Below are 21,957 nucleotides of genomic sequence, written 5' to 3' on the forward strand. Positions count from 1 at the left end.
TATGGTTTCAGATTTGGGTGATTTTTTATCAAAATGATCTTTGAGACAAGACCTAAAAGATAGACGGTACATATTGTTAAAATATATTACAAAGTGGGTCTCATAAAAACTTGTGTGAGTTGTGTAAAAAAAGTGGTATGCACTTCCTTTCGTTTTGGGGAGGATAGGGTGGAGAAGCTTGCTATTTGGTGGATTGGAAGAGTTTGCTAATACTACTCTTCTGTCAGTAAATTTATCTGTTCTGTTGCTTGCTTTTGAACGAAATTAGCAAACAAATACTATGTACATAAGTTTAGGATGGTGATTCTTTCTGATAAACCTACATTTCCTCCAGGACAGCACACCACTCCATGTCAGCAATCCATGCAGTTCGAACTACCTGAGCCATGTCCTGCTAAGCCGTGTGCTGCTGACTTGAAATGATTATTCTAAATGGAAGCCATGAAACCTTGTCGAAGATGCTGATGAAGATGGACAGAAGAATATTGTATAAAGCTGATGAAGATGGACAGAAGAATATTGTAATAAACTCACACAGCTAGACAAACACTTTCTGGTAGTTGTTTATTGCATGCGTGTATGTAAATCTTGTATAAAGAACATGCTGCTGTTGAAGAGCAGTGAGGATTGAATTCAATTGAGTTGAGTTTATGAAATCAGTCTCTATAAACATAGTTTAAACCATATCATGGTATCAAAGAGCTGAAAGTCTCACGACACAACCATTTTTTTTTCCCATGGCTTCTCAATCTACTTCTCTGTCCATCCCAAATGCCTCATATCTTCTCACCATCAAACTTGATCGTACCAACTACCCCGTTTGGCAAGCTCAAATGCTTCCACTTCTTCGTAGCCGAAACCTTGTTTCCTTTATCGATGGAACCAGTCCATGTCCTTCTGTATTCTTGAAAGATGCGGATGGTAACCTCACTGACGCAGTCAATCCTGCGTTTGACATCTGGGTTCAACAAGATGCCACAGTCCTGTCGTGAATTAACTCCTCCGTTCACCCCACTATTCTTGTTGCCTTAATTGGGAAAACTAGCTCCCATTCTGCCTGGACGACCTTACGTGACCGCTATGCTTCGCAGTCCACCGGTCGTCTCCTTCAGCTTCGAAGTGAGCTGATGAATACTCATCGAGGTGACTCTTCTATTTCTGACTTCTTGGATAAGATTAATTGTCTTGCCGATACTCTCTCTCTCTGGTGCTCCCGTTTCAGATTCGGACATCATTGCCATCATTCTTAATAATGTTGGTCCTGCTTATGAAAGCACGGTTGCCTCAGCCCAAGCCCGTGACGAGGCGATTACCTACAGTGCTTTGGAAGCACTCCTTCTTGGTGCTGAACGCCGCCAGAAAATGCATTCTGCTTTCACTGCAGATACCGGCCCTACTGCATTTGCAGCCACCCGTAATGGTGGTCGTCCATCTCCTCCCTTTAGAGGCCGTGGCTCCTCCTCCGGGTTTCGAGGTCGTGGCAATGGCGGTCGTAGCTCATTTTCCCGTCACGGATCATCCCATGGCTCTCCATCTCGCCAACCTGATGGCCTTCTTGGTTCTGCTCCCTCTCAGACCTCATTTCCTAATGGCAGACTTCAATGCCAAATTTGTACTCGCTATGGCCATTCCGCAATTGACTGCTACAACCGTCTTAACATGTCCTATGAAGGGCGCGTTCCAGCACCAAAGCTTCAGGCTTATGCTGCCAGTGCTCCCACCATCCAGAATTGGCTTTTCGATTCTGGAGCCAATGCCCACATAACCAATGATCCTGCTCAGGTGACGAATGCTCGACCATATCATGGTACTGATCAAGTGAATGGTGTCGTTGGAGGAACAGGTTTGAAAATCTCTCATGTTGGTAACACTTGCATTCGTACACCCCAAGCCCTTTTTCATCTCCCAAACACATTACTTTGCCCTAATGCATCCACTAATATCATTTCCATTCATCGCTTCACCACTGATAATAATTGTTCTCTAACTTTATTCCCACACGCCTATCGTGTTCAGGACCTTCACACGAGGAAGATGCTTTTCCACGGCCGGAGTAACAATGGGTTCTACCCCTTCTCAACAGTTTCATCATGCACTAAAGGAGTCTCTGTATTCATAGGTGCTAGGGTGTCCAATTCCATTTGGCACTCTAGATTAGGTCATCCATCTTCTCATGTTTTGAAAAGTTTAATTTCTAGCAATAAGTTGCCTATCAATGGCGTTGTAACAAGAGCATTTTGTCAGTCCTGCCCTCTGGGCAAAAGTCACAAGTTACCTTTTAGTTTATCTACTTCAAAATCGTCATTTCCTTTGCAATTGGTCCATTCAGATGTATGGACTTCTCCTACTGTTTCAATTAATGGATTTAAATACTATGTGGTTTTTATCGATGATTTCTCTCGATATTCTTGGTTGTATCCATTAAAATTCAAATATGATGTCTTTTCTACATTTGTTGCTTTCAAGAAATTAGTTGAAAATATGTTTAATACCACCATTAAATTTTTTCAAACTGACGGGGGAGGTGAGTATCTTAGTCACAATTTCAAAGCTTTCTTGACTCATCATGGTATTCATCATCGCTTATCTTGCCCACATCATCCCGAACAAAATGGAATTTCAGAGCGTAAACATCGCCATCTTGTTGAAACTGGCCTCACTCTTCTTGCCCATTCCTCATTGCCCACATCATTTTGGGATGATGCCTTTCATACCGCCAATTATTTGATAAATCGTTTACCCACTAAGGTTTTACATAATGACTCTCCCTTTCAAAAACTCTTTCACAAATCTCCTCAATATGATTTCCTAAAGGTTTTTGGGTGTGCATGTTTTCCATATTTTCGACCATATAATAGTAATAAACTTCAGTTTCGTTCCAAACGTTGTGTTTTTCTTGGCTACTATTTAAATCACCAAGGTTATAGATGTCTTGACATGTCTACAGGAAATTTTTTTGTGTCTCGTCATGTTGTATTTGATGAAACTTGTTTCCCATATAAAGAATCCATTACTCCCGTGTCTCCATCACCAACCATTTCCACCGACACTATGACACTAGACATAGGTCCATCCCTCCCATACCGCCCACAGTCACCTCCCATCCCTCCTAACCCTACTCCACCACCTTTACCCTCAACCGTCACTCCCACGCCTACCCCTCCCTTAATATTACCTATCCCTACTCCTCCTATATCCACTCCTCTAGGACCCACGAATGCAAGTCACATTCCTTCTACATCCTCTTCTTCTCAGAGGATCCTTCCACCTACTCATTCTATGACCACACATGCCAAGGATGGGATTCACAAACCTAATCCCAAATATGCATTTACTTCTACTGTCACTAATCCTGTGCTTGAGCCTACTTGTTTTACCCAGGCTAACAAATCTCCAGAATGGCGCCAGGCCATGGCAGAAGAGTTTAATGCCCTCCTACGCACTGGAACATGGTCATTGGTTCCCTTTGTTCCCTCCATGAATGTGCTTCCCAATAAATGGGTATATCGGATCAAACGACATTCTGATGGTTCAATACAGCGGTATAAGGCTCGATTAGTCGCCAATGGCTACCACCAACAAGATGGTATTGATTATGACGAGACGTTCAGTCCAGTAGTTACTCATGCAACCATTCGCCTCGTCCTCTCAGTTGCTCTTCACTTCAACTGGCCTATCAGACAACTTGATGTTCAGAATGCTTTCTTACATGGTTCTTTAGCATAGGTTGTTTATATGCGGCAGCCTGTAGGATTTGTGGACTCTCAGTTTCCAAATCATGTATGTCGCTTGCACAAATCACTATATGGTTTCAAACAGGCACCCTGTGCCTGGTTTCAATGTTTCTCCTACCATCTTGAAGATCTAGGGTTTCAAGCATCCCTCGCAGATTCGTCGTTGTTCACATATTTTCATGGGTCCACTGTCATTTACTTATTGATCTACGTTGATGACATCCTTGTTACAGGTAATAACCCTTCTCATATCTTTCAGCTTATTCAACGACTTGGTCACAAGTTCTCCATGAAGGACTTAGGTCATTTGCATTATTTTCTGGGCATGGAAATTCAGCGGACACCCACTGCCATGTATCTTACTCAATCCAAGTACATCCTGGACCTTCTCAAAAAGACAAATATGTGTGATGCAAAACCTTTCACCACTCCCGCTACCACTGGACGCAAGTTAAGTCTCTATGAAGGTGAACCTTTATCTGATGGCACACTGTTTCGGAGTATCGTTGGCGCTCTCCAATACCTTCTCTTCACGAGACCGGATATTGCTTTCGCCGTCAATCAGGTCTGTCAATATATGCATTCTCCCACCACTACTCACTGGGCTGCTGTAAAACGCATACTTCGATACTTGAAAGCCACTCCTGATCACGGCATTGTTTATAAACCTAGTTCTCTCACCCTCACTGCCTTTGCTGATGCCGATTATGTCGGGGATCCTGACGATCAGCGCTCAACTGGGGGCTATTGCATTTTTCTGGGTGATAATCTCGTCTCTTGGAGCTCCAAGAAACAGCGCGGGGTGTCTCGATCCAGCACTGAGGCCGAGTACAAACAGCTGGCTTATACGGCAGCCACTTTATCTTGGTTCCGCCATATCTTTCGTGACCTGCACCTTTCTCTTTCTCCACCACGGTTGTGGTGCGACAATATCAGTGCCCTTGCTGTTGCCTCTAATCCTGTATATCAGGCGCGAATGCGACACGTTGAAGTTGACTACCACTACGTTCGCGAAAAGGTCGTCCGCAAAGAACTACAAGTTGGCTATGTTGCCACTGTTGATCAAATTGCAGACTTTCTCACCAAAGGTCTGTCCTCTCCTCGTTTCCGCTATCTACTCTCCAAGCTTCCCGTGCGTCCACGCCCGCTTCGCTTGCTGGGGCGTGATAAACCTACATTTCATCCAGGACAGCACACCACTCCATGTCAGCAATCCATGCAGTTCGAACTACCTGAGCCATGTGCTGCTAAGCCATGTGCTGCTGACTTGAAATGATTATTCTAAATGGAAGCCATGAAACCTTGTCGAAGATGCTGATGAAGATGGACAGAAGAATATTGTATAAAGCTGATGAAGATGGACAGAAGAATATTGTAATAAACTCACACAGCTAGACAAACACTTTCTGGTAGTTGTTTATTGCATGCGTGGCTTTTATTATTGCATGCGTGTATGTAAATCTTGTATAAAGAACATGCTGCTGTTGAAGAGCAGTGAGGATTGAATTCAATTGAGTTGAGTTTATGAAATCAGTCTCTATAAACATAGTTTAAATTCTATCACTTTCAATGTGTCCTGAAGTTCTTTTATATGAAATTTGACTTATTTGTTGGAGTTTGGCTTTCTATAGTATGCTTCTATCATACTTGGACTGCATACTGCTGCTATATTGTTGTGAAAGATTCCCTGTAGTTGCAGCTGCATTGCTTCCATATATACGTTGGTTCTACTAAATTTCTAACAACTGCTTGTGAATTCCTGATAAAATGGTTATTGAAACTCATTTATTTGAGTTGGTACCGCGAACTGTTTCCTTCAGCTATACCAAATGAATAGCAGTTCGATTGTTTGGTATTATCTAATGCTGAATTCTTTATTGATGGCGGAGTAAATTCGAGTTTCAGCTGAGACTTCAAGAGCTTATAAAGTTGGTACGAGCTGAAAATAACTGGCAAGCGATCACAATGGGGAACTACTCATATGAAAGAATTACAGCGGGTCCTTGTAACAGTAGCTTAGAAGAGTACTACAGACTGTGCTACATACACGGTGATCCATTTTTGCTTTGATTGGGAAAATTCTTTTGCGGAGTACTTTGATTCTTTGGCATCGTTTTTGTTGGAATGGACATACAGATATTTTAGAGAAGTAAAAAGTTAAAAGAAAAAGATTTAGAGACTATGGTCTCTGTTTTCCTCAACTCCTGTGGGAATGAGCTGAATAGGACAATGTCTTAAATGGTACCTACGTTTAGTTGAACTTATAACTATGTAGGAAAATTGTTTTGTTGAGCACGAACTAGCACAGATTTGCCTGCATCATCTTTTTGTGGTGGTAGTTTCTCACAGATTGATTTTTGTCTCTGTTAGTCATGCAGCCTTCAACATTCCATTAAGAAATCCGTAAATGTTATTATGTTTTGAATCTATTGATTGATATACAGGACTAGCTTTTCAAGAATAGACTCATTACTAGCAAAAGTTGCCCGCGCAATGCTGCGGGTTTTAAAACCGTACAAAACATGTTGAAAGTTCTAAATATATACGATAGACAATATTATTTAGGAGTAATTAGGTTTTCATCCTTATTTTTACTACTCTATTGATTAAAACCTTATTACTTTTCAATTTTTGATCAAGGTCCTTTGTATTAATAATATCATTAATTATTTCAATAATAAAATATTAATTATTTCTAAATATATTCATTTAATATTAAAAATGTTACAATTAGTATATTTATATTTATGGCTAAATTTTTTATCATATATTTTTATTTTTAGTTTGTACCCATTTTTAATTTGCAACCCTTTTTTAATTTGTACCAATTTTCCTTTCAATTTTAATTTGTACCCATATATTAATTTCTTTTTGTGCCCATATTTTTTAAAGTTTTATTTGTATTGTACCCATATTTTTTTATTTATTTGTACCCATTTTTATTTTTGCTAAATGTACCCATTTTGAAGAATGTACCCATGTTTTGATACAATAATTTTTTGGTTATTTTTTATGAATGTACCCATGTTTACACACACACACACACAATAGTATATTTATATTTTAATATTTTTAATCCCACAAATTATGGTTTTTTATTTAAAATCTCATTACTATAAACAACTATAAATTTTAATTTTTAATTTAAAAAATATAGTAACGTACATAGAAATAAATTATCAATTAATTTTAGGGACTTGGATCAAAAATTGAAAAACAACAAGGTTTCAGTCAAAGATTGTGCATAAATAGGGACCGCATCTAAAGTCTCCCTATTATTTACATACATGTGGAAATATATTTACAACCCTATTTACAATAAGAAAAAAATAGGTGTCCAAAAGTGGGGGTTCGTAACATTTTGCAAGTTTAAAGCACTGTTGAACTGCTTATTTTTCCAAAAGGGTAAATCGTCAAAATGGTCCCTGAGATTTGCATAACTCATCACTTTGGTCCCTGAGATTCCAAAACGATAAAAGTGGTCCCTGAGATTTTCCACCATCCATCATTTTGGTCCTTCCGTTAAAAACTCCGTTTTTTAAATTTCAGGTAGACAGGCCATGGGCCCACTCCAACAACACCGATATTATCCGCACTTGGCCACCTGCTCAATCCGTCAGGTGTGGGGTTTTAATACAAAAGGCCTCGGTGTTAGTTATAGTGGGGTAATTCTATGTAAATGGCTTGTTCTCAAGCCTTCTGGCCGATGTGGGACAAATGAATTCTAACACCGTTAAGTGTCCCCGAGGAAGTTTGGGCAATTTCAAAGCTTCGTAACCCAATCGTTTCTTAACCAAATTAGACCCATAATATATCAAAATGAAGATAGGAAGGTGTAGAATAAGATTATACCTATTTCAAAGCCCAATGATTGCTGAAGATGGCTGGAAAATAGCCTCAAAGTTGACTGGTCCGAGTAAAAACTTGAAAACTCGCCGGAAACTGAGTAAACTTTAAACGTTCATAACTTCAATACTCAACGAAATCAAATGATTCAAAAACGAAAATCATACTTCTCGACGAGATGAAGAGAATGCTACCTTTTTTTTTATGGCTAACTCGCCATGGTTTGGCCGGAAAATGGCTTGAAAGTAGACAATCTCTGGCAATCACTGGGCTTTGAAATAAGTATAATCTAATTTTTCACTTTCCTATCTTCATTTTGATATATTATGGGTCTAATTTGGTTAAGAAACGATTGAGTTGTGAAGTTTTGAAATTTGCCCAAACTTCCTCCGGGACACTTAACGGAGTTTTTAACGGAATGACCAAAATGATGGATGGTGGAAAATCTCAGGGACCACTTTTATCATTTTGGAATCTCAGGGACCAAAGTAACGAGTTATAAAAATCTCAGAGACCATTTTGGCGATTTACCCTTTCCAAAATATTCTAGGTACGTATATACTAATTAGCAGTAACTTTCTTCTTTACAAATCGACACTTGAGAACTTTCTTCTTTTGTTTTCATTTCGCTGTTACAAATCGGAAAAATGAAACTTGTAAATGTAAATAAATGGCAGTTTTACTGTTTTACTGAAAATGAAAGAACGAAATATAAGAACTTGATACGTTGACACGGTTTCTTCAAACACACTAGTACAATCACATAAAAAATGCAATGTTTATGGTGAAAAGCCCAAGTTCCCGCCAGTTTGTCCTCCATACTCTACCCTAATCTTCTAAGGTTTTTAGTTAAACAACTTGCTCCTGTAACAACTATATTAAAGCATAAATATTCATGAAAAATCATCATCAATAGCAAAAAGGCACAAAGTATTTTACAGAATTCTAAAGATCCCTTAAGTGCCTCAAACCCAGGTCTGTCCTCTCTTTGCCTTCCTCCTTCATTACTTTGATTTCTTTTTTTATGCTGGAATTTTTATTTATGGAAATTTAAGGCTTTGAAATATAGTACTGATTTCAGAGCCTTTGGCAATTTACTTGTAAATTGTTAGACTGTTGTACAGAGATTCACACATGAAAATGCTTTAAAACGTAGAAGCTTACCTAAAGCATATGCGTGCATGAAATCCTTAAAGGTGATACTTTTGGACATTTCAGGGAAGTTCTTGAGAGCCTGAAAATATGTCGTAACAATAATCAGAATCTACACGTTAATAATAAAGAAGTGATTAACAATCTTCTCATATCTCAAGTAAGTACTTTCAAAAGTTATTAAGTTAACGGGATGCCCCACTATTCCAAATTCTGAAATTTGTGCCACATTATTAATCTAGTCTTATTTGACTGGTTACTCTGGTTGATTAATTTTGCCAGAACATTCAAGATAATGGGACATCGAATTACATGCCATCAACCGTTTAAACCCCGAATAGAGATGATGATATTAAATTTAAAACATATACACGGCTTAGGTTCAAGCATTAATGTCCCAAAACCATTAACCAAATAATAAAACAATCAAGTACTTACTGTCCTAATTGCCAAAAATTCCTTTTTGATTTGAGATCTTTGATTAATTGTTTCCTGATATACAGAGCTTTGGCAGATCAGCTCCAACTCATCGTCACTCCAAAAACAGTGAATTTCTTGCCATTCAAGAAATTTGTACAAACAAACAAATCAAGTACATGTAAGGACCACTGATCAGTTAAATTCTTGTTTCATTCGTGTTCAATCCACGCTGTCCAAGTTGACCGTCTAACAACATGACCTACCAAATAATCTCTAGGAATGCAAATGATAACTTAATATCATAACACTCACAGTGCATTGCATCTCCTGCGGGCGAGGAAGCCGGCGAATGTAAGGGGCACACCTGAATCCTGCATAAACAAAAACCTCAAACCCCACAGAAAAAATCTTTCCACAACATAGTAAATTAAACTAGCACAGCAATCTACATTGCCCATTCTCTGCTCAAACAAAACGACAGTGGCAAGCTTTGCAGCATCGCCAACTCCATCACTCAACAAATCTTTCGGTTATGGAACAAGATTATCCGGAGCTAGTTGCTGCAATTATAAACCAAATCAAAGCCTCTTAAATCATAAATTAACAATTTAAACTGTGATTGAAGTCTTAAATAATTTGGGATTAAGATTTACCACGCTGCACGGAACCTTCAAAACGCAGTCTCCAGTAGTTGTGCTCTGTGAAGCAAACAGAGACGTTCCGTACGCCGATTTCCCAATTGAAAGCGCCGACGAAATCTCGGCGCCGGCCTTCCGCTCCAGCCACGGCAAGAATGTTGGTAACTCTAAGTTGAACTCTCACACTAGAACACGTAACCAATGTTTGCTTGAACACTCAAAGACTCGGGAGAATATACTTGTTATTCAATCATGTAAACATGGCTTTTAAATAGCCTTACACAGATAACTGAAAGCTGAAAATATGCAGCCCACGTTTTAACAACCCTACAACGTGGTATGAGACTAATTCAAAGTAAATAACTTATCCCTACAAACTAGGGTTTATTATCATCAACTAAAACAAACACCTAATAAACTGGAACCTGGAAGACCTAACCCTAACGGCTAGGACTCATGAAAACGTCAACATCCTCCCTTAAGCTGAATGCTATCAGCAATCAGTTTATATGCATGAGTGAATGAACACCCAACAATCCCCGTAATTTCTGAAAAGCGTCCAGCTTTAGAGGCTTGGTCATGATATCTGCCACCTGCTCCTGCGAGGAACATTGAACCAACTCAACAATCTCATCCTTGGTAAGCTCGCGAAGAAAATGAAATCGAACATCTATGTGCTTGCTACGCCCATGCATCACTGGATTCTTTGAAAGCTTAATGGTAGAACTGTTGTCACAGTAAATGGTTGTACACTTATGCGATTCATAGTTGAGCTGCTGCAAGATCCTTTTTAACCAAACTGCCTGACATGCACATGAAGCTGCAGCTATGAACTCAGCTTCGGTGGTTGATAATGTGACCACCGGTTGTTTCTTTGAGGACCAAGAAACTGCTCCTGCACTTAACATAAAAACATACCCAGAAGTACTTTTCCTATCATCCTGATCTCCAGCATAATCACTGTCAGTGTACCCGTAGAGTTCTTCTTCTCCTCCCTTCTTGTAGACCAGCCCAAAATTCACCGTGCCCTTCAAGTACCTCAATACTCTCTTTGCTGCTTTGAGATGCAGCTCAGTAGGTCGTTCCATGAACCTACTTATTAGACTAATCACATACATCAAGTCTGGTCGTGTTGCTGTTAAGTACATCAAGCTGCCCACGATTCGTTTGTACATAGTGATATCCATTTCTATCCCATCTTCATCCTTCGTCAATTTAAAACCAGGAACAATGGGATTATGAACTGCATTGCATTGGTCCATATTGAACCGCTCCAATAACTCCTGAGCGTACTTTCGTTGGGTAACATAGATACCTTCAGATTTTTTAATCACTTCCAAACCAAGGAAATAACTCATTTTCCCAAGATCAGTCATGTCAAACTCAGTCATCATTGAAAGCTTGAAATCTTTGAACATTGACTCATCATTCCCAGTAAATATAAGATCATCAACATAAAGGCAGACAATTAACATTTTACCTCCATTCACTTTCTTGACGAACAAGGTGTGTTCATGTGGGCACTTATTGAAACCTTCCTTCATGAAGTAAGACTCGATGCGGCTATACCAGGCTCGGGGAGCCTGTTTGAGACCGTATAGTGCCTTTTTCAGCTTATAGACTTTATGCTCCTGCCCCTTTTGTTCATAACCTGGAGGTTGTGCGATGAACACTTGTTCATTTATTTCTCCATGGAGGAAAGCCGACTTGACATCCAACTGGTAGACAGTCCAGTTATTTTGTGCTGCAAGTGATAAAACAACTCGGACTGTATCCATCCGTGCCACAGGTGCAAATACCTCTGCATAATCTACTCCATATCTCTGGCTGTACCCTTTTGCAACCAGGCGAGCCTTGTATTTATCCACTTCACCTTTCTCGTTGAACTTGGTTTTGTAAATCCATTTTACCCCAACTATCTTCCCTTCTGGTGGCATCTCTGTGAGTTCCCATGTATTATTTTTCTCTATTGCTTGTATCTCTGAATCCATGGCCTTCTTCCATTTGTCGCTTTGTATAGCCTCCTCATAAGTGATAGGATCGGACTCAGCAAATAATGCTAAGTGACCCATATCTTCTTCCTCTGAAAGACCCTCGCCACTCACATAGTCTTCCATCCACACTGGTTGTCTTCTAACTCGTCCTTCAACCGCAGTCATCTCAGTCTGATCATTTTGATCTGAGTCCAGGCTCTCCTGTGTTTGTTCATCGGTCGCATCATCCCTCAGATCTCCTTCTTCATTCACGTCCCACTCAAGATCAGCCATGATCGTCTCTTGGGAGTTATCATTCCAGTCCCAAGCCTTGTCCTCTTCAAAAACAACATCCCGGCTTATCACAATTTTCTTAGACACTGGATTGTACAGGCGATAGGCCTTGGACTCCTCGCTGACTCCAAGTAGAATACACTTCATGCTTTTGTCATCAAGCTTGATCCTCTTGCTATCAGGAACATGCACGTGTCCTATGCATCCAAAAACCCTGAAGTGCTCCACGGATGGTATAGAGCCACTCCAGGCTTCTTCTGGCGTCATGCTCTTTACTGCTAGGGTTGGACTTCGGTTAAGTACATAAATGGCCCAATTTACTGCTTCTGGCCAGAAAGTTCTTGGGATTTTCTTTCCTGTAAGCATGCTTCGAACCATGTTCATGATGGTTCGGTTCTTCCTCTCCGCGACTCCATTCTGTTGGGGGGTGTAAGCAGCTGTAAGTTGTCGGACAATTCCATGCATGTTGCAAAAGTTTGTGAATTCAAATGAAATGAATTCACCTCCACGGTCTGTTCGCAGAGTTCTTATGCTCGAACTCGTCTCCTTCTCAACCCGTGCCTTGAAGTTTTTGAACATACTAAAGGCTTCTGATTTCTCAATCAAAAAGAACACCCATGTTTTCCTGCTATAATCATCAATGAAAGTAAGAAGGTACCTCTTTTTACTGTTAGATACTGGATTTATAGGCCCACATATATCTGCATGCACAAGTTGAAGAATTTTAGATGCTCTCCATGTGCTGTCCTTTGGAAAGGAATCTCGTTGTTGCTTCCCCACCAAACATTCTTCACATACCTGTGTGTGTGCGTTGAATGTTGGTAAGCCCTTCACCATATTCTTTTGTTGAAGGACTCTCAGACCACTCCAACCCAAGTGTCCATATCGACAGTGCCATAATTTGAATTGATCATCTGCACTCACATTGAAACATTGCTCCTCCTGCAGTTGTGTACGTGTCCGCAAAATGAACATGCGATTTTCTGCCATTTTGGTCTCCCAAATTAGTCCTCTTGTTGGATGATAGATCCTACACTTGCCACTTTTAATGGAAATAGCAAGGCCCTTCTCTTGCAGTTGACCAACGCTCAATAGATTATTTTTTAAGTCCGGCACGTAGAACACTTCAGTGACAACTTGCATGGCTCCATTAACCTCCATTCGAACATTTCCCTTCCCTAGCACATCCAACCGTGAGTTGTTTCCAAGTTTGACAGACTTCCTGAAGGTGTCGTCCAAATCGATGAACATCTCCTTCTTTCCACACATGTGATTGCTGCATCCCGAGTCCAAGAACCACAATTCTTCCCTGTCGTTCCCCTTGATATCCACATATGCCATCAATAGCATTTCTTCACTGGTTTCTGCATAAAAACCTTTAGCATCCTTCCCCTTCTTAGGACATTCCCACTGAAAGTGTCCAAGTTCATGACAATGGTAACACTCGAGGGTGGATTTGTCCGAGCCATTTCGACCCCTTCCTCGCCCTCTTCCTCTGAAGCTGCTGCGTCCGTCTCGCCCACCTTGTTGCGTATCATAGGTCACTTTGAGAGCTTGCTCCTCTGCGGTGTGTCTTCCCATCCTTTGCTCGTGCACAAGCAAACTGCTTTGTAATTCATCGATGGATAAGATGTCGATATCATTTGACTCTTCAATGGAACACACCACATAGTCAAATTTAGAGACCATTGATCGTAGAATCTTTTCAATGACCACTACATCTTCCATCTTTTCCCCATGACTTCGCATCTTGTTGGCTATGGTGAGAGTACGTGCAAAATACTCATTCACCGATTCCCCTGCCTTCATATGCAACATCTCAAACTCTTTGCGAAGAGCCTGTAACTGGGCACGTTTGACTCTTGCCGTGCCCTTGTACTTCTGTTTCAGTGAGTCCCATATGTCTTTCGCAGTGTCCTTCTTCAATATGGTCTCCAGTATTGAACGATCAAGGGCCTGGAACAAATAATTTTTGGCCTTCAGGTCCGTTAATTTCAAATCTTTAATAGTTTTCTTCTGGACATCTGTGATACTGCTGTCATCTGCTGCTGCAGGAACACCAGTCTCTACCAAACCCCAATATTCCTTGGAACGCAGGAAGTTCTCCATGAGCATGCTCCAATGATCATAGTGTCCGTCAAGCCGTGGGATTGCAGGTTGCACAAAGCTACTTTCAGTCGTCATGATGCTGTTGTGAACGATGAAACTAACTGCGATCAGGCCCCGTGGTGGGGCTCTGATACCAAATGTTGGTAACTCTAAGTTGAACTCTCACACTAGAACACGTAACCAATGTTTGCTTGAACACTCAAAGACTCGGGAGAATATACTTGTTATTCAATCATGTAAACATGGCTTTTAAATAGCCTTACACAGATAACTGAAAGCTGAAAATATGCAGCCCACGTTTTAACAACCCTACAACGTGGTATGAGACTAATTCAAAGTAAATAACTTATCCCTACAAACTAGGGTTTATTATCATCAACTAAAACAAACACCTAATAAACTGGAACCTGGAAGACCTAACCCTAACGGCTAGGACTCATGAAAACGTCAACAAAGAAGTCGTTGGATTCGTCGACCTGGTAGAGAGCGATGAATTGTTAGCAGGAATTTGAAATGTTTCGGTTTTTTCCGGGATTGTGAAATTCTCCGTTTGGCTTTTGGGATACCTTGGGTTGGGACAAGAAGTGGAAGTTGTGCTTGATACTTGGAGTGTAGGAGAGGCTGAGATGTTGACGGCGGAGACGTCATCGGATTTTTCGCTCTCTCAGTAGCATTGCGGTGCGGGATTGGGACGTCGTCGTTTTGAGGAGAGTGTTGGCTTGGCGCTCAACTCTCGTATCCACGCGGGGACGGTGTGGAGAATTTAGTGGTAAAAAAAAAAAAAGTTATTGTAACTTCAAAAATCTTATCTTACTATTTTTACAAGTGTTTTTTTCTTTTTAAATATTAAAAGTTTGGAGAGTAATTTCAAAAACCCTAGATGACTTCGTCTAAGAATTCAATTGGTTATAGCTCGTGGGACATGTTCTTTTTCTCCGAAGACAATTTGTAGTAAAAAAAAATCTTACCAAGCCATCTAGAGTTATTGGTGTGGTGGAAATACCAAATTCACATCTCTAGTGCATTCTATAGAATTTTTACACAGACAGACATAAGTGACTATATGTACATTAACATTGAATGTGACTGCAAAATTGGCAATATTTGTATTTTGGTGGTAAATTCCGAGCACAACGGGGCAAAAAATTCCCTTGATTGGAAATTATTTCATGTGTATTACAAAATGTGCTACGTACTACAATTTGTATTTGTATTTGTATAAGAGTACTACAGAATGTGCTACGTACAACGTGATCCATTTTTCCCTTATTGGGAAATTCTTTTTTTTTAGTACTTTGAATATGTGCCACAGTTTTTGTTGTAATAGATATACATACTATGGTCTCTGTTTTCCTCGAATCTTGTGGGAATCAGTTGGATAGGAAAATGTGCTAAATGGTACCCATGTTTAGTTGAACTTATTAAGATGTAGGAAAGATGTTTTCTGAACACGAATTAGCACATATTTGCCTACATCATCTCTTTGTTGGCAGTTTCTCACATATTAATGGTCTCTGTTTTCCTCAACTTGGTTTATTGTTGGGGATTGAAGCATGTACTTATATGCAGAATTACTTTTTAGAATTTATTTTCAAGTTGGTGAACTAATATTTCAATTAATTTACTCTGTACTAGTTTGAGTTGAAAAAACCAAGTCATTTCAAATTGCGGTGAGTTGAATTTAATTGCAAATATCGCACAAAATTTATGGGAATCCATGTTGACGGGCTGTAAACTCAACTTGCTGGGCGAAGCAGCTCCACAACTCTAAAGACTCATACATCTGTCACACTATTAAACGCCAAATTCTAGAAATTAATTTCAAATTTCGGAAAGTTTGTCGTCAATGTGATGTATTTTTTGTAAATGCAGGCGATGTTTTTGCAAGGAACCGGAACTTTTCCACGCTCGAAAGCTCCACTGGTTGTCATCGCTCTTCTGCTATGTTTCTGCTTTGATTACTGATCTTTCTGGTTCTCTGTTTCGAAAATTGAAGCATACGAGTTTGTTCGAAAAACCCACATATTATAGGCTTGCATTTTAGGTTTCTTCTCCAATTTTGTTTATTCAGATTTTAGGTTTCTTCTCAAATATCTGATTTTGTTTAAGTTTGTGAGATTTCTGTGTTTGTTTTGTTTTTCTGCAATTGTTTTGGTTTTTGGTTTTTGTCTGCTTTATCCGTATTGATCAATTTGAAGATCCCCATTTTGTTTTAATATTCTATACGTTTTTAGTTACCGGGTTATTTTGGCAATGATATTCGCTTTAGTTTTGTGCCCAGTATTGGGTTTCCTGATAACTTTTAGCAACTTTTACGTATTCACTGTTTTATTCCTCGGATTAAAATCAACTCTTTCGGTACCGTTGCATCTTAGGATCTCAAGATTTCTGGTGTGAGTTCACTCACACACCATTTTCAATCTTTTCGAAAAAGAATGAGCATTGCATTGATACTTTGGCTGTGAAACGGAATGTAGAATCATTAAGGTTTTTTTAGTCAAAATGATCTTTGAGATTTGCATAACACACCACTTTGATCCCTTATATTGAAAATCAATAGAAATAGTTTCTGAGATTGTCTACCATCCATTATTTTTGTCCTTCTGTTTTTTGTTAAATGTCCCGGAGCTCTTAGCCTGAAGTTTGGTCAATTTTCAAAACTTCGTAACTCAATCGTTTCTCAACCAAATTTAACCCATAATATATAAAAATGAAGATAGAAAAATATAGAACAAGATTATACCTATTTGGAAGCCCAATGGTTGCCAGAGATGGCCGGAAAATAGCCTGAAATGTGACTGATCCGCAGAAAAACTGAAAAACTTGTTGGAAACTAGATAAAATTTAAACTTTCATAACTTCTTTAATACTCAACGAAATCGAGTGATTCGAAAACAAAAATCATACTTCTCAACGAGACGAAGAGAATGATACATTTCTCAACAACCAATTCATCGTGATTTGGCCGGAAAATGGCTCGAAATTGGCCAACTTGAGACCAAGACAGCCGTTTTCAGGCCAAACCATGACTAGTTAGCCATCGAGAAAGGTACCATTATTTTTGTCTCGTCGATACGTATGATTTTCATTTTTGAATCACTCGATTTCATTGAGTGAAGAAGTTATGAACGTTTAAAATTTACCTAGTTTCTGACGAGTTTTCCAGTTTTCTCACGGACCAGTCATTTTTAGGCTATTTCCAACCATCTTCGGCAACCATTGGGCTTCCAAATAGGTATCATCTTGTTCTACACTTTCCTATCTTCATTTTGATATATTATGAGTCGAATTTGGTTAAGAAATGATTAAATTACGAAGTTTTGAAAATTACTCAAACTTTCGCCCAAGAGCCCTAGCACACTTAACGAAGTTTTTAACGAAATGATCAAAATAATAGATGGTGAACAATCTCAAAGACCTTTTTTCTATTGATTTTCAATCTTAGGGATCAAAGTGATGTATTATGTAAATTTCAAAGACCATTTTGACTAAAAAACCAATCATTAATGATTAGACATTGGGTTTCAAAATCTTTTATAATTTCAGCATTGGTTCAAAAAAAAAAAAAAAAAAAACCTGTGTAATTTCATTTGGGTCTTCTTCCTTTTAATCTTTCTTCGTTGAGTTTAGTCCTCCAAAATTTTTGATAATTTTTTAAGTTTGAGTTTCTGGGTTTCTCTTAAATTGGAGCTTTTGTGTTGGGTTTCTCTTCATGCCAATTGTCAAATTGTTCGAACCAGTCTGTTGTATAAAGGTTATTGTATGTATATATTTCCACTGTTCCTCTGTTTGTTGTCTGTATAACTACAAATTCATCAATTCATCAATCGGGTGGTTCTTCTTATGTAATTTCATTAATTGGGTCTTACAAAACCTTATTAATGTCAGACTCTGTAGTTCTTGAGATTAGAGAGCTATTTTGCTCTTTATTTTGTTCCTTAATGTCAACCTTTCTTAATGTCAGGTGATGAGTATTGAAGGGTTTTGATATTTCTACATGTATGTAAATAGAGTTCTATATGTTTTATAATTTGACATAATATCAAAGGATGTTTGACTTGGACTACAATTGCTAATAGTTTTCACCACAACGTTACGGTTAACAACTTTTTTACCACAGAGGCCAATCGTCAACAATCACGCCATAATATTTACAATAGTTAGCTTAAATAAATTGTCGTTCTAGCACTACACTTTCAGTTTTTAATTTCGTATTTTAAATTAAAGAATGTTGAATTTCTAGCTCATTGCGTGTGGGCCTTTAAAGCCTTTAGAGCAACTCCACATTGGTCAGGCAATTGGGCAATTCTTGTCCAAACCTAGAAAAAGTGCTCCAGCCCAATCCAATTAGTCGAGCAACTGAGTGGGCCCCAGGCCGCCTGATTGATTCATTAGGCAACTTTAGGTCATCTTCAATGGATCCGACCAGATGATCATAGGGTCGAAAATAGCCCTAAATGACACAAGGACTAGGCCAAAGAGTTGTGGGCCCCACTAGGCCAAAACCAGTCAATCAGGTCAGCAGGCTGGCCATCTCCAGCCAGCTAACTAGCCTAATAAGCTAGCCCACATTTTTTTTAAGGATTTTTTTGCCCAACCCACTTGTTTTTTTTTTAGCCTATCCTTTCTTTTTTTTTGGTTGATTTTTTTTTTAGTTTCTAATTTTTTTCCTACACCATTTCATACTATCTTATCTCATTTTATTTTAATTCTTTACATTCCATACCATGACCTTTTGGCTCTCTCGGTTGAAGATGATTTTTTGTCACATGGTTATGTTTAAACCTATGGTTCTTTGGCCCTCCGGTTGGAGATGGTATAAAATATGGCTTGATATTGTTTATTAAAATATTAATTTCTTGAAGGCTATAGAGCTCCTGGCCCTCTTTCGGTTGGAGATGGGCTTAGCCCGAGCTCTTACGAGTGGTTTGATGACATATTGAAATCAGCATGTAGTCAGCCACGGAAGCCGACGAACGAAACCGCAAAAGAGGAGCGGAGGCTGCAGCAAAGCAAAGGAAAAAGCAGGGAAGCAAATCCAGCGATACTATCTTAGCTGCCAAGAAGTCAAAACGGTTGAAGTAGAATTCCAGGAGCGGGTGTTGACCGAGACCTCGGAGTCGGAATCGGAATCGGGTTTCGTTGATTTCAATGGCTGACTAGGTGGAATTAGCGGAAGAGGAGGAGGAAGATAGGAGGGGTGGTGGCCAAGAGCTTGGAAGATTTGGAAGAAGAAGCCGAGCCAGCAGAGAGCTCCCTTATTGGTGTTTTGGCACTTCACATTCACCTTTAGCACATGACTGCTTGGATTGCAGCCGTTAATTGCATTTAGATATTTCGTTTTGCCTTGACCTGATTCAGATACTGTTATGATGATGATTGCACCAAGGAGGCATATATTATAGGCCAAATTGGATTATTCATCCCCGTGGTCATAGGAAACTTGCATGATGACCCCCGTGGTGAAAAAACTAGGAATTAAACCCCTGTGGTCAAGAATATTAGCAAATTTAGTCCAAAAGTAAGATTTCTGTTAAATGATTGTTAAAAGTATGGGTAAAACTGTATTTTCAGTTCCAATTGACATTTAAAATAAATAATTTTTTTATAACAATTAACAAAAAAAATAATGCTTAATTTTTTAAATAAAAAAAAACCCTAATTCAATGTCAATTGGAATTGAAAATACAGTTTTACCCCAACTTTTAACAGTCCTTTAACAGAAATCTTACTTTTGGACTGAATTTGCTAACATTCTAGATCACAGGGGTTTAATTCCTAGTTTTTTCACCACGGGGGTCATCATGCAAGTGTCCTATGACCACGGAGGTCATCATGCAAGTGTCCTATGACCACGGGGATGAACAATCCAATTTAGCTTATATTATATATATCATGAATCTACATGTTAAAACTATTCAAGTTTTTTATTAATTTGTAATTCTGGGCTTTGAAACTGTCAAAATTTCCTCATTTCTCTATTTCTGCACATAAAATCCTTTCCTACCGAACATCCGACGCATTCCCAAGTTGGAAGTTGGTATTGCTTTCATAGGGGGATTGAAGCATGCATATATGCAAAATTATTTTTTCAGAATTTATTTTCAAGTTGCTGAACATAACACATTCTACACTTGCTAATATTTCGGTTTCAGCTGTAAAAACCAAGTCATTGCAAATCGTGATGAGTTAATTGATGGGAATCCATGTTGACGGGCTCTAAACTCAACTTGTTGGGCGAAGTAACTCTCCAACTCTAAAGATTAAACATCTATTATGTATTTTAACACCAAATTTTAGAAATCAATTTGAAATTTTGGAAAGTTTGTCATTAATATGATGTAATTTTTTATAATACAAATGGTATTTAAAGTGGGACATCCTATGAATTTAGTGTGGAACTAGTGGAAATGCATTTAAAATCTAATAAAATGGGAACATTTTTGCTCATTTTAATGCCAAATTTTAGAAATCAATTTGAAATTTCAGAAAGTTTGTCGTGAATATGATGTAATTTTTTATAATACTAATGGTATTTAAAGGGGGACATCCTATAAAATTAGTGTGGAACTAGTGGAAATGCATTTAAAAACTAATAAAATTGGAACATTTTTGCTCATTCGCATTAATTTGGGAGTATGTTCATCATATTCTTTAAAACATTTTTAATAGAAGTCGTTATTTGGCGACTTTCATCATTACTTTTGAGTTTTGAAGACTTATTTAGAACATCTTTAATAGGGGCTTAAAAAGAATATATTTGTCTTTAAAAGAAAGGGACTTGGATTGTCTGCCCTCTTAGTTATGGTGCCCTTCCATGCCTTCCTATTTTGTGCGGTCACGATTAAGCTACGTCAATATTTTATATTAATTTTTTAATAAGATAATAAGACAAAAAATAATAAAAATATAAAATATTGACGTGGCTTTACCGTGACCGCACAAAATAGGAGGGCATGGAAGGGCACCACAACTAGGAGGGCAGACAATCCAAGTCCAAAAGAAAGTTAGCTTAAATTGAGAGATTCTTCAATGTGACCGAAATACGAGGTGGTACACCACTTGTTATTATGATAAAATGTGTATTAGAAAAATTAGTAACTTAAAAGAATAAATTTTTCAACAATTTATATAAAAATATGTATTGTATTACATGTGTACTGGTAATAATAATAAAATTTTCACTTTAATGGGAGTGTACTTAGTATAATATTTAAATTTAGAGATTAAAAAAAAAACAAAAAATTTTGGTTTCCAAGGTGTCCCCGGGCAAAGCCCAAGACTAATCTTTCGAGGTACGGACCGTACGGTCGGGCACATATGCGGGGACCTCTTCCATTCTGACCAACCTCCATTGGTAAAACAAACAAAAAATTATTCGCAAACCCCAAAAAGCTTTCATAACCCTTGCATCAACCGACAAAATAAAAGTAGCTGCACAGTTTTTCAGAGTCCCATCACGTGCTGGGACCTAACCCGACTCAAATTTAGGACTTGGATTGTCTGCTCTCCCATTTCAGTACTCTCTTCGTGCTCTTCTGTTTGTGTGGTCACGTTTAAGCCACGTCAACATTTTATATTACTATTTCTTTTTGTTTTATTATTTTTATAAAAAAATAATATAAAATGTTGATATGACTTAACCGTGACCACACAAAACAGGAGGGCACGAGGAGGGCACCAAAATGGGAGGACAGACAATCCAAGTCCTCAAATTTAACATGGCCCTCAGCCCATTTGACAATCCCTACGCAGAAAATTAGAAGTAGAAAAGAATACCATTAGATTATA

General features: G+C 38.6%; 1 pseudogene; it reads right to left on the reverse strand.

The window, feature by feature from the left end:
- The window catches only part of LOC103412706 (fructose-bisphosphate aldolase-lysine N-methyltransferase, chloroplastic-like), a 61,991-nt pseudogene that overhangs the window by 13,870 nt on the left and 26,164 nt on the right, over positions 1–21,957 (reverse strand).

This window comes from Malus domestica, chromosome 01 (genome assembly GCF_042453785.1).
Source record: "Malus domestica chromosome 01, GDT2T_hap1".
NCBI lineage: Eukaryota > Viridiplantae > Streptophyta > Magnoliopsida > Rosales > Rosaceae > Malus > Malus domestica.